This window comes from Glycine soja, chromosome 4 (genome assembly GCF_004193775.1).
Source record: "Glycine soja cultivar W05 chromosome 4, ASM419377v2, whole genome shotgun sequence".
NCBI classification, from domain to species: domain Eukaryota; kingdom Viridiplantae; phylum Streptophyta; class Magnoliopsida; order Fabales; family Fabaceae; genus Glycine; species Glycine soja.
This window is the reverse complement of record NC_041005.1, coordinates 47,335,186-47,345,947: the sequence shown is the minus strand read 5'-3', so window position 1 is coordinate 47,345,947 and position 10,762 is coordinate 47,335,186. Positions and strand designations below refer to the sequence as shown.

The 10,762-nt window shown below is 35.2% G+C and overlaps 1 long non-coding RNA gene across 3 annotated transcripts; it reads left to right on the top strand.

The window, feature by feature from the left end:
- Nucleotides 1–7,366: 7,366 nt before the first annotated feature.
- On the top strand, nucleotides 7,367–9,615 carry LOC114410022. Of its 3 annotated transcripts, none has more exons than XR_003666265.1 (2): nucleotides 7,367–7,574; nucleotides 9,161–9,615. It is a non-coding gene; the product is annotated as an uncharacterized LOC114410022 (long non-coding RNA). The 3 variants fall into 3 exon arrangements; XR_003666267.1 differs by having other exon boundaries at nucleotides 9,000–9,572; XR_003666266.1 differs by having other exon boundaries at nucleotides 8,987–9,572.
- Nucleotides 9,616–10,762: the final 1,147 nt, after the last annotated feature.

Genomic DNA, 10,762 nt, shown 5'->3' with positions numbered 1-10,762 from the left:
GCGCCGTCAGAAATGATCCTCACCGCTCCAACATCTTCGACGCCGACTCCTTCGAAAATGACCCCCACCACTGCATCACTTCCGGTAACAACTCAGAATCCTGCTTACCAAACCTGGCGTCGACAGGACCGCCTTATATATGGTGCTCTCCTCACCACTCTCTAATGAAGTGGCCTCCCTGGTGTCTCAAACCAAGACCTTGCATGATCTCTGGATCCTTCTCAAAAACACCTATGCCAAAGCATCTCGCAGCCATTTCAAGCAGTTAAAGGAACGTCTCCGTACGGCTTCCAAAGGTACCCAATCCATCACTACCTATATGCATCACCTAAAGCAAACTGCAGATCTCCTTGCATCACTTGGCTCTCCTATTTCTGTTGAAGACATGACTGATTATGTCTTACACGGTCTCGACGACGGCTATAGAGCAATCATTGATGCCGTGAATGCAAGGGACACCCCAATCAATTTTGATGACCTCCATGAACGGCTTCTGATTCAGGAACTTTCAATTGGTGCTGCTCAAAGACAAACTCCTGCCCCGCTGACAGCCTTGAATGCTCAGGCTCGACCCAATTCCAATGACAAATCTCGACATTGACAAAACCCTGCACAATCAACTCAACGCACTGGCACTCGCAAACCTTTTCTCGGCCGCTGTCAGTGGTGCAACATCAAAGGTCATGTTCTCTCTCAGTGCAAAACCTTCCAGCAGCAGCATCCTAGTGTCCCACCGCCACCTCGTAACTCTCTGGCTCACACTGAATAGGTTCAGGTCAATACTGCAACTGTCGGCCCATCGCAACATGATTTTCTGTTTGACAGTGGAGCGACACATCACGTAACCAATGATCTCGATAATCTGGCGCTTCATCATCCGTACACTGGTCCTGACTCACTGTTTATGGGTAATGGTTCAGGTTTAAACATCACTCATTCTGGAACACTTTTACTTAATGATTTATCCTTGTCTAATGCTTTGTGTGTTCCTTCCATGAAACAAAAAATAATCTCTGTCTCTAAACTTACCCAACAAACTAACTCTGCTGTTGTTTTCCTGCCAAACTCTTTTTATGTGAAGAACTTGCAGACGGGTCACACAACCCATAAAGGCTCATGTGTGGATGGACTCTATCTCTGGCCCGCCACCTCACCCTCCGTCCACACGGTTCGAACAGAATCCTCTGCATCATGACATCATAGGCTTGGACACCCTTCATCTTCTATTTTCAAATTTGTTCAGAAACATTTTTCCTTAGGCTCAAATAAATTTCCGCAATCCGATTGTAACTCGTGTCAAATTAGCAAAAGTCATAAACTTCCATTCCATGAATCCACTCTTAAATATTGTTATCCATTAGAAATAATTTTCTCTGATGTCTGGACTTCTCCTATTTTATCAATTGATGATCTTCGCTATTATTGCATGTTTGTTGATCATTTTACTCGCTATATTTGGCTATATCCAATGAAACGAAAATCTGATGTGCAAACTATATTTCCCAAATTTAAATCCCTTGTTGAAAATTTCTATCATCACAAAATAAAAATTCTTTACACAGATAATGGTGGCGAATATATTGGTCTTCGCCCTTTTTTACTAAATCATGTTATAAGTCATCATACAACGCCACCTCATACACCTGAACATAATGGAATTTCAGAACGCCGGAATCGTCACATTGCTGAAACCGGTCTCTCTCTTCTCCATCACTCGGGCTTTCCCCTCACCTATTGGCCTCACGCCATGACCACCGCCGCTTATCTCATAAATCGCCTCCCAACTCCAATTCTTGGGTACCAATCACCCTATTCTAAATTGCTCAACATTAGTCCGGATTATCATAAGTTAAAGTGTTTTGGATGTTTGTGTTTTCCCTGGATTAAACCATATGCTAACCATAAACTTGCACCAAAGTCTGCTATGTGTGTTTTTGTAGGTTACTCGGCTGATCAACATGCATATTTGTGTCTCGATCCCACAACAGGAAGGATCTACACCTCTCGGCATGTGAAGTTCGTTGAATCTGAATTCCCGTTCAACTCCCTAGTAACTCACGCTAGTCCAAGTCCGGAGCAACAAACAGGCCCACTTCAACTCTCCATCTTACAACCCATGAACCCACCGGAAGATTCATCTCCTGCCCCTTCCTCCCCATCCATCACCAACTCCCCATATATGGCCCAGTCCTCCACCGAACCCACAAACCCCACTCAATCTCCTCCTCCAACCTCACAATCATCCCCGCAACTCTCTGCTCCACCACCCCAAACCATTGTCAACCCAAATGGAGGTGGGATCATCACTCGGTTTAAAAACAACATTATCAAACCCATCCAAAAGCTTAATCTCCATGTCCAAGCCTCCTCTCCCATTGAACCCAACACCATCACCCAGGCCCTTCGCGACCCTGATTGGCGCTCAGCCATGCAAGCTGAATTTGATGCCTTACACCACAACAACACTTGGGATCTTGTCAGTCGGTCCTCTGATCAAAATTTGGTTGGCTGTAAATGGGTATTTCGAATCAAACGAAATCCAGACGGATCAATTGATCGTTACAAGGCTCGGTTAGTCGCCAAAGGGTTTCACCAATGCTCTGGTTGGGACTATACAGAAACTTTTAGCCCCGTTGTTAAACCGGTGACCATTCGCATTGTCCTAACTCTTGCAGTTCGTCAAGGGTGGCCCATACGTCAGCTTGATGTCAACAATGCATTTCTTCAAGGGACACTTAAGGAGGAAGTCTTCATGATACAACCACCTGGTTTTGTCAACAAAAACTTTCCTGATCATGTTTGTCGCCTCAAAAAGGCACTCTATGGGCTGAAGCAAGCACCCCGCGCCTGGTATACGTAGCTTCGCGTATTCCTGCTCTCCCTTGGTTTTGTCAATTCCACTGCAGATGCATCTCTTTTCATCTACCAAAAACCAGAAGTTACACTTTACTTATTAGTATATGTTGATGATATAATTATGACTGGAAATTCATCTGCAGAGCTGTCCAAACTCATTGCCACACTTGCTGCTCGGTTTTCGTTAAAAGATCTTGGATGTCTCAGTTATTTCTTGGGTGTCGAAGTAATTCCTTCCGCTGCAGGAATGTTTCTTTCACAAAGGAAATATATCATTGATCTGCTACATAAATCAGGCATGACAAATACAAAACCAGCATCCACTCCTTTGTCAGCGAGTGTTCAATTACTTAAGGATTCTGGTGATCTCCTACCCTCTCCAAATGAGTACCGCACACTGGTTGGAAGCCTTCAATACTTGAGTCTTACACGTCCAGACATCGCCTTCAGCACTAATAAACTCGCACAGTTCATGCAAAATCCAAGAACGGCGCATTGGTCTGCACTCAAACGAGTGCTCCGATATTTGGCGGGCTCTTGTGACAAAGGAGTCTTCATCTCAGCGACTGCTCCTTTGACCTTTCATGCCTACTCGGATGCTGATTGGGCTGGTGACAAGGATGATTATGTTTCAACCACTGGTTACTTGTTGTATCTCGGTAACACTCCCATCTCCTGGAGCTCTCGCAAACAACGTTCTGTTGCTTGATCATCAACTGAAGCAGAATACAAAGCCTTGGCTGACACAGCTAGTGAACTATTATGGGTTCTTTCCTTGTTCACAGAACTTGGTCACATGCCCACTGCCAATCCAGTCATATACTATGACAATCTTGGTGCCACAAATCTCAGTGCTAATCTTGTCTTCCACTCTCGGATGAAACATATAGCCTTAGCCTACCACTTTGTCCGAGAACATGTTCAACATGGCAAGTTTCGAGTGTCTTTTGTGTCTACCGATGATCAACTTGCTGATATTCTAACAAAGCCTCTGCTTCGCCCTCGGTTCGAATTGCTACTGTCCAAGTTGCATCTCTCATCCAGATTATACAACTTGCGGGAGGATATCAATAATAATAATTAGTTTTCAATTCCTTTAATTATTTAGCCGTGCAAATCTGTTATTTCCAATTCTGATTTGTTGAGAATTATTAGGAGATTGGTAGCTTGATTCACTACATATTAGGGCTGTTCACTTGTATATATATTACTGTAAACTAATATCAAATTATCAATAAAAGTTACAAACTTATTCCTCTATACATTGAACCTGTTTCTCAGTAGATTTGATCTGGTTGGAAGGCAGTTACGCATGAGTCTCCAAAGAAAATGTTTCATTTTGTGAGACACTGTAAGTTTCCAAATTATTGACCAATCTCCTTCGATTCTGAGGTGTGAATCGTCCAACAATTGTTCCATAATGGCATGGTAAGAGCTTTTAACAGTATATCCTCTAGTTGCATAAAATCTCCAAATTAATTGATCTTTCCTGGATGTCAAGAGAGGAAGAGCACGAATATGATTTGCATCGTCATTATTGAAATTTGCTTCCAGAACTTCATTTCTCCAAACAGAACTATTATGGTCAATTAAATTAAAAGATTATGATTACCATAATTTGGATTGGTTGAGACATTGGGATTATGAACATTGTTGAGCCATGGTTGAGACCAAACATGAATAGATTCACCATTTCCAACTCTCTATTGATCACCTTGTTTCACCACTCCCCGTGAAGCGTATATACTACCCTGTACAAAACTTGGGTTCAGTCCAAGTTGAGCATCCAAGAAATTCACATATGAAAAACATTTAGCTTTGAAAACTTTAAACATTGTAGTGTCTTGATTGGTTATTAAGAGATTCCAACCTTGTTTTCCTAGCTTGGAAAGATTAAAGGCATGAAGATTTCTAAAACCCATTAAGCCAATTGATGCATCTTCTTTGTTGATTATTTTTGCCCCACCCAAAAAAGTTCATCATTTTATGCAAATCAATCCTCTAGAGTAGATGGAAGCAAGAGAAACACTCATGTAATAAGGGGAATAGACTGAGCAATGATTGATACGGTTCCAGAAACAATCTTTGATAAAGCCAAAGATAATTTTTTATCCTTTTGCCAATAATTGAATGTAGTCTCATGTATTTTCTGGATCCAATGCTCTTTGTGACTCCAAGAAAAGAAGATATGTGATGTTTTGATCTTGGTGTATATTATTACGGGAAAAAGAATTCAAATGTCTGGAAGTTGATCAATTGACCAGGAGCCTAACTATAGGTGCCCAAGATCTCTTTGAGGATAGTTATCTCATTATTTTATGTCTTGTAAAACAAGAAAAGTCATCAAACAAATAAAAGATGTGAGAGGGGAGGGGTCCCTCTACACACCTTAATCCCATGTAATTCACATCTCACCTATTTTTTGTAGAATAGCTAAAAGACCTTTTGTGCAAAAAATAAAAACGTAGGGTGACAATGGGTCACCCTGTCTTGGTCCTTTCCATGGAGTAATTTTTTCTACTGATTCATCGTTAATCCATATTGAGAATTAAACAAATTGGAAGTAAAGTTTGATCCAATTTATCTGGTTTCTCATGAAAACCCATCTTATCCAACACTCCAAAAAGATCATGTCAATCAACCTGTCTTGTCAAAAGCTTTGCTAATATCTACTTGTAATGTAATTTCACCAACTTTTCCTTTTATGTGGTGGATGATTTTTTAGGGTAAAAAGATATTGTCTAGGATTGAGCGATTTCCTACAAGAGTGGATTGCTTGGTGGAGACACATTTGGGAAGAATTGGTTTGAGATGATTAACAAAGACTTTGGAGATAATTTTTTTCTTTGTCCAATTCTAATTCAATAAAAGTTTCAACTAAGGGAGTTGATATTGGTCCCTACAAAACTTTAGAACTCTTGAAAAAGATCATTTTATCCCTCTATTCAAACACTCAATCACTCCTTCTTTCCTCTTGTGACCACCTGTTCCCTTCTTGTCACTCTCATATTAAATACGCAACGAAAATATAATTTTGTTATGATCTATCTTCGTTGAGATACACAATGGACTTGTATTTCCGTTTTGTATTTTTAAAATAAAAAATAAATTAATTTTGTTGTGATCTTTGTTGAGACATACAATAAAATTATATTTTCGTTATGTATTTTTTTGTTAAAAAAAACACAATGAAAACATGATTACGTGGATCTCAACAAATAGTACAATGCAATTATATTTTCCGTTGTGTTTTTTGTTTTCATGATTTTTTATTAATTATAAATGTAAGTTGTTTTTTAAAAGTAATTAAATGAATTGTGATATAATTTATCATCTTTAATAGTACTAATTATATTTTTTTAATTAAAATTAAATTAATTAGATACAAGTTACCATTTATAGATGTAATTAAATTCATTATTAGAAGAGTTACATTCATTAATAGTAATCAAATCAATTCATGGTATTAATTTGATTACAATTAAAAAGAGTAATTTATATCATCATTAATTTAAAAGGGTAATTTATCTAACAATTAATTTGATTAGGGTTAAAAATAAAATGTGTGTTGTCATTAATATAATTTTTATCAAAATAAATTCAAGTAAAAAAGGTTACTTATTCCTACAATTTATTTTTTTTTTGTGAAAAAAATACCAAAATATTTTTGTTGGATAAAAAAGGAGTGCAAAAAAATTATACAACAAAAACATGTTTCTCATTTAGATTTTGTATTCAGTGGAAAGATATTTTGGAATAAGAAGTGTTACTCCCTTGATTGGGGCTAACAGCAATTTGAATGAGACTAATGAAAACTCCCATTAGCTCACTTTCAAAAAAAGAATAAAGGTTTTGTGGATGGGAATTGGACAGGTGTAAGAAAAAAATCCCTAAGATGATGCTTAGGAGTTGTCATTGATCTCTATTAGAGTTACTATTGACTCCGACAAACTTTTAAAACTCATGGAAAAAATTATTTTATTTTTTTTAAAGCCTGAAGCATATATATAATAGAAACATCATTTCATTGTGATCATTGTTAAGATACACAATAAAATTGTGATTCTGTTATACTTTTTAAGTTAAAACAAATACATGACAAAAATGTGATTCTACATACAAAATCTAAAATAGAATCATGATTTCATTTCAAATTTTGTACACATAAACACATTTCTATTATATTTTTTTAAGTAAAAAAATCTACATTGTGTGCAAAATTTGAAACGAACACATAATTTTGTATGCAGAATCATGTTATTGATGTAGTGTAGGGAGTGCAAACAAAACATAAAATGAAAATATGTTTCCCTTTTAGATTTTTTTCACACTCCTACACTACAATGGAAACGTGATTATGTGGAAAAGATATTTTTTTTAAAAAAGAAAATTCAACCACTTAGCAAGGGACAATAGCAATAATATTGGGACCAATAGCAACTCGCATGATGCGTTTATATTATGCGAACCCATTCCTACACTGCACCCCACAGGCAAGTTAAAATACTTTGAATAGACAAAAGTGCTCTTATTCCTAGGATGATGCGTTTATATTACGCACGACACCTTTTTCCTTTTCAAATTTTGTGTCGCCCCAATCCTTTATCCTTCTCTTCTCGCCATATCCATTGTGCGACTTTGCCTTGCCGCCACTATAATTGAATGTAGAGGACAACCGCCATGACAGTGCGTCCTTGTTGTTCAAGACACTGTTTCAGGTAAGTTGTCCATCTGAATAAATTATTTCATAGTTTTCCTTCTTTTTTTGGTCCTGATTAACCATTATGGAAGCGTAGCGCTTTTTCAGATTAGTTTATCCATACCGCATTGCATTATGTTTTTCGAACTAGGTATTCCAAAATGCTTTATAGAATCTGGAAAACCTGGAAGATTTTTTTTTCTTTTATTCTAGAATAGGTAATATGGAACACAAATTTTGTTCTTGAATAAAAAAAATATGTTCCCAAACAAATGAAAAATATACTCTCGAATTAGATAATTCATAACTGCACCATTTTTTCCCTATCTATGTTGCTTTTTCTCTTAGTGATATTGTTTCTTAATTTCTAACAACTATTTCTTGTAGGAGAGGGGACCCAAGATGTTTTCTTTTATTTTTGAATTTTTTCTTTTAATTCATGGTTAGTAAACACCAATTTCCATCTATGTTGTTTAATAACCCTAAATTGATTGGTATGCTTAAGTTCTCCCTTAATCCACTTGTGAGATGAATTTTTATTCATCATCCAAAATAAAAGATGATATTTTGGGGGTTTAATGATCCTAAATTGAATGATATGTTTGACTTATTCCTTAATCATGTTTATTTGGATGACATGTTTGAATTTTCTTTGAGTATGGTTGTTGAGATGAATTATTTAATCACCATCTAAAAATGATATGGTGTTATTGGGTTTTAATGACCCTAATTTGAACGGTATGTGTAAGTTGTCCCTTAATGGAATTGTGAGATGAATTCTTTATTTATCATAAACAAATAAAAATGATATTTTTCAGGCCTAGCGACACCAAATTAAAATGTATGTTTGAGTTGTCCCTTAATTTCGATGCAAGATTAATTCATCTCAATTCTAATTATTCAAAATTGAGCACACAAACCATAAACTTCAATTTGTTTTTAGATTCACTCTTCAAAATCGACTACACAATCTCAAAGTTTAATTTATCTTTGCTATTTCGTAACTCTGTATGATGGTTTGCTTGAAAAATCTTGTACAAATTTATGTTAGATGAACAATATAAAAAACTATAAATAATTCGTGTTGGAGCAACTGAACGATATTTCTCTTTGTCAAGCATGCATATTTGCCTACTTCTCAACCTTTTACTAAACTTTGTATTGAATCCTTTTATTTAATGCAAATTTCATATTCTTAAAATTATTTAAAAAGTACAAGGTCATGTTTTTTCCTTACTCATATTAACATGACCATGATTTTAGCCAATGTTTAACATCACATAATTGACGTTTTTTTATGTGTATCCCTATGTTTAAACTACTTAGATCCAAGAGTAACTAGTATAGAGTAAACATGGAACTACACTTCATTTGTTGACAAGATTCGAATATCATAATTAAGTCTAATATACAAGTTCTTACATGTGACAGCTTTCTGGTCTAGTTGTGGGTTTGATCTTTTGTAGGTTCCGTAGACATATGTTGTATGCCTTCCTTGGCTTTGGAGGATGGTGTGGTGATTAGAAGGGAACCTTGTTAATGGGTTTCTATGGTAAAGTATCCAGAGGGGATATTCTAAATGTTGTGATCATGGCACTACTGTAGGGATTTCAACTTTGCTAGAAGCTGGGATATAGGAAGGTGTAGTGTTTTTCTAACTCCGTCACACCTGTGGAGCTTGTGAACAAGGAAGTTTCAGTGCAACACCAATATAGCAATGTGCTAGTCTTGATAAGGAGGTTATTGTATGTGCACTGTGATGCATACCTTTCAAGAAACCAACACTTGTGCGAACATGCCCGCGAAATTGGGAGGTGAGAGTCAGGGTCAAATGGAGCCTTTAGCCATGATGAGATTGTGTTTGCTTGCTAATGCGTTATTAGGGGTCCAGTTAATGGGTGGCTAATTTAGTTTTTCTGTTTGTTTTGCTTTCTTTTTCTCGTATGTAATAAAAAAAATTATGATGGTTGTAACCAATATCATTTTCATGATTTGAAAATTGACATGGATAACATAATGATATTCTAAATCAAATTATATATGTTATAATCTTACTTCACTTGGACTATGAATTTTAGTATTCTTATGTTCTGTTTTACACTGTAGTTATTTTGTTAAATTTATAATCTAAAATGCACTTGCATCCAACTTAAGCCTCTCTTTTGCCATCATTTATTGTAAATGTTTTCTTTATGTTATATCCATACTTATCTCTGGTTATGAACATTGGTATGAAGTTATAAATATTTGGATTTTGTGCCCATATATTGTAAATATGAACATTTCATATAGAAATATTTTGAAAATTGTGAATTTTGTGATGGAAAAAATAGAGAAACAAGTCATTCATATTATTGAGATCAAGTTTTTCAAAAACATCTTAAATCTTAAGATTAGTCACAAGAATCAAACTAAGTTGAAGTTTGACATATTTAGAGATAAATTAGATAATGTTACACACATACCACACTTTGTTAATCATTTGATTTTTTTCTTCTTCTAAGAGATAAATCATATTATTATATTTTGAATTTTGAATTTCATATATTTAAAATTGTTCTTGATGATACGAAAAGAAAAAAATATTTGAAGTGAGTTTGATAATAAAATAAACATATAAATCTAATAGTTAAACTTTACAAAAATAAGTCATACATTATAATAAATTTTAGGAAACATTTAAATTATAATTATTTTTAACGTTATTGGTTAAAATATATTCAAAATATTTATTTACAAAATATAATTTTAATTATCTTTAATATTGCATATCTATAACTCCATGCACCCCAAGTCAGCCAACTAATATATTCTAAAAAGCCTCTTTAAAGTTAGTAAATTACTTAGTGACTTTCACTTTTTTTTTTTTTTTTAAAAAAAAGAATACCCAGCTGCTTGCTTTTACTTTACCTGTGTTTATTTCCAAGATGGATGCCTAATGTCTATTGTCTAGTAAGTAGTGGGCTTTTCCAAACCCATCATCATCTCCTTCTTCTTCTAACTTTTCTTAGAACGAAAACTGTAAATTTAATTAAAATATATCAAATCTGTAATTTTATTACCATTCAAAGTCAAAAAAATGATTTTGATGTGAAATATGTTTATATAGACCGTTAGCATAAGCTTATGTGACAAGAAGTCACAATGAAAAATAAAAAAGATATTGGTATGAATTAAATTTATGACCTTTTATTTAAAAATAAAATA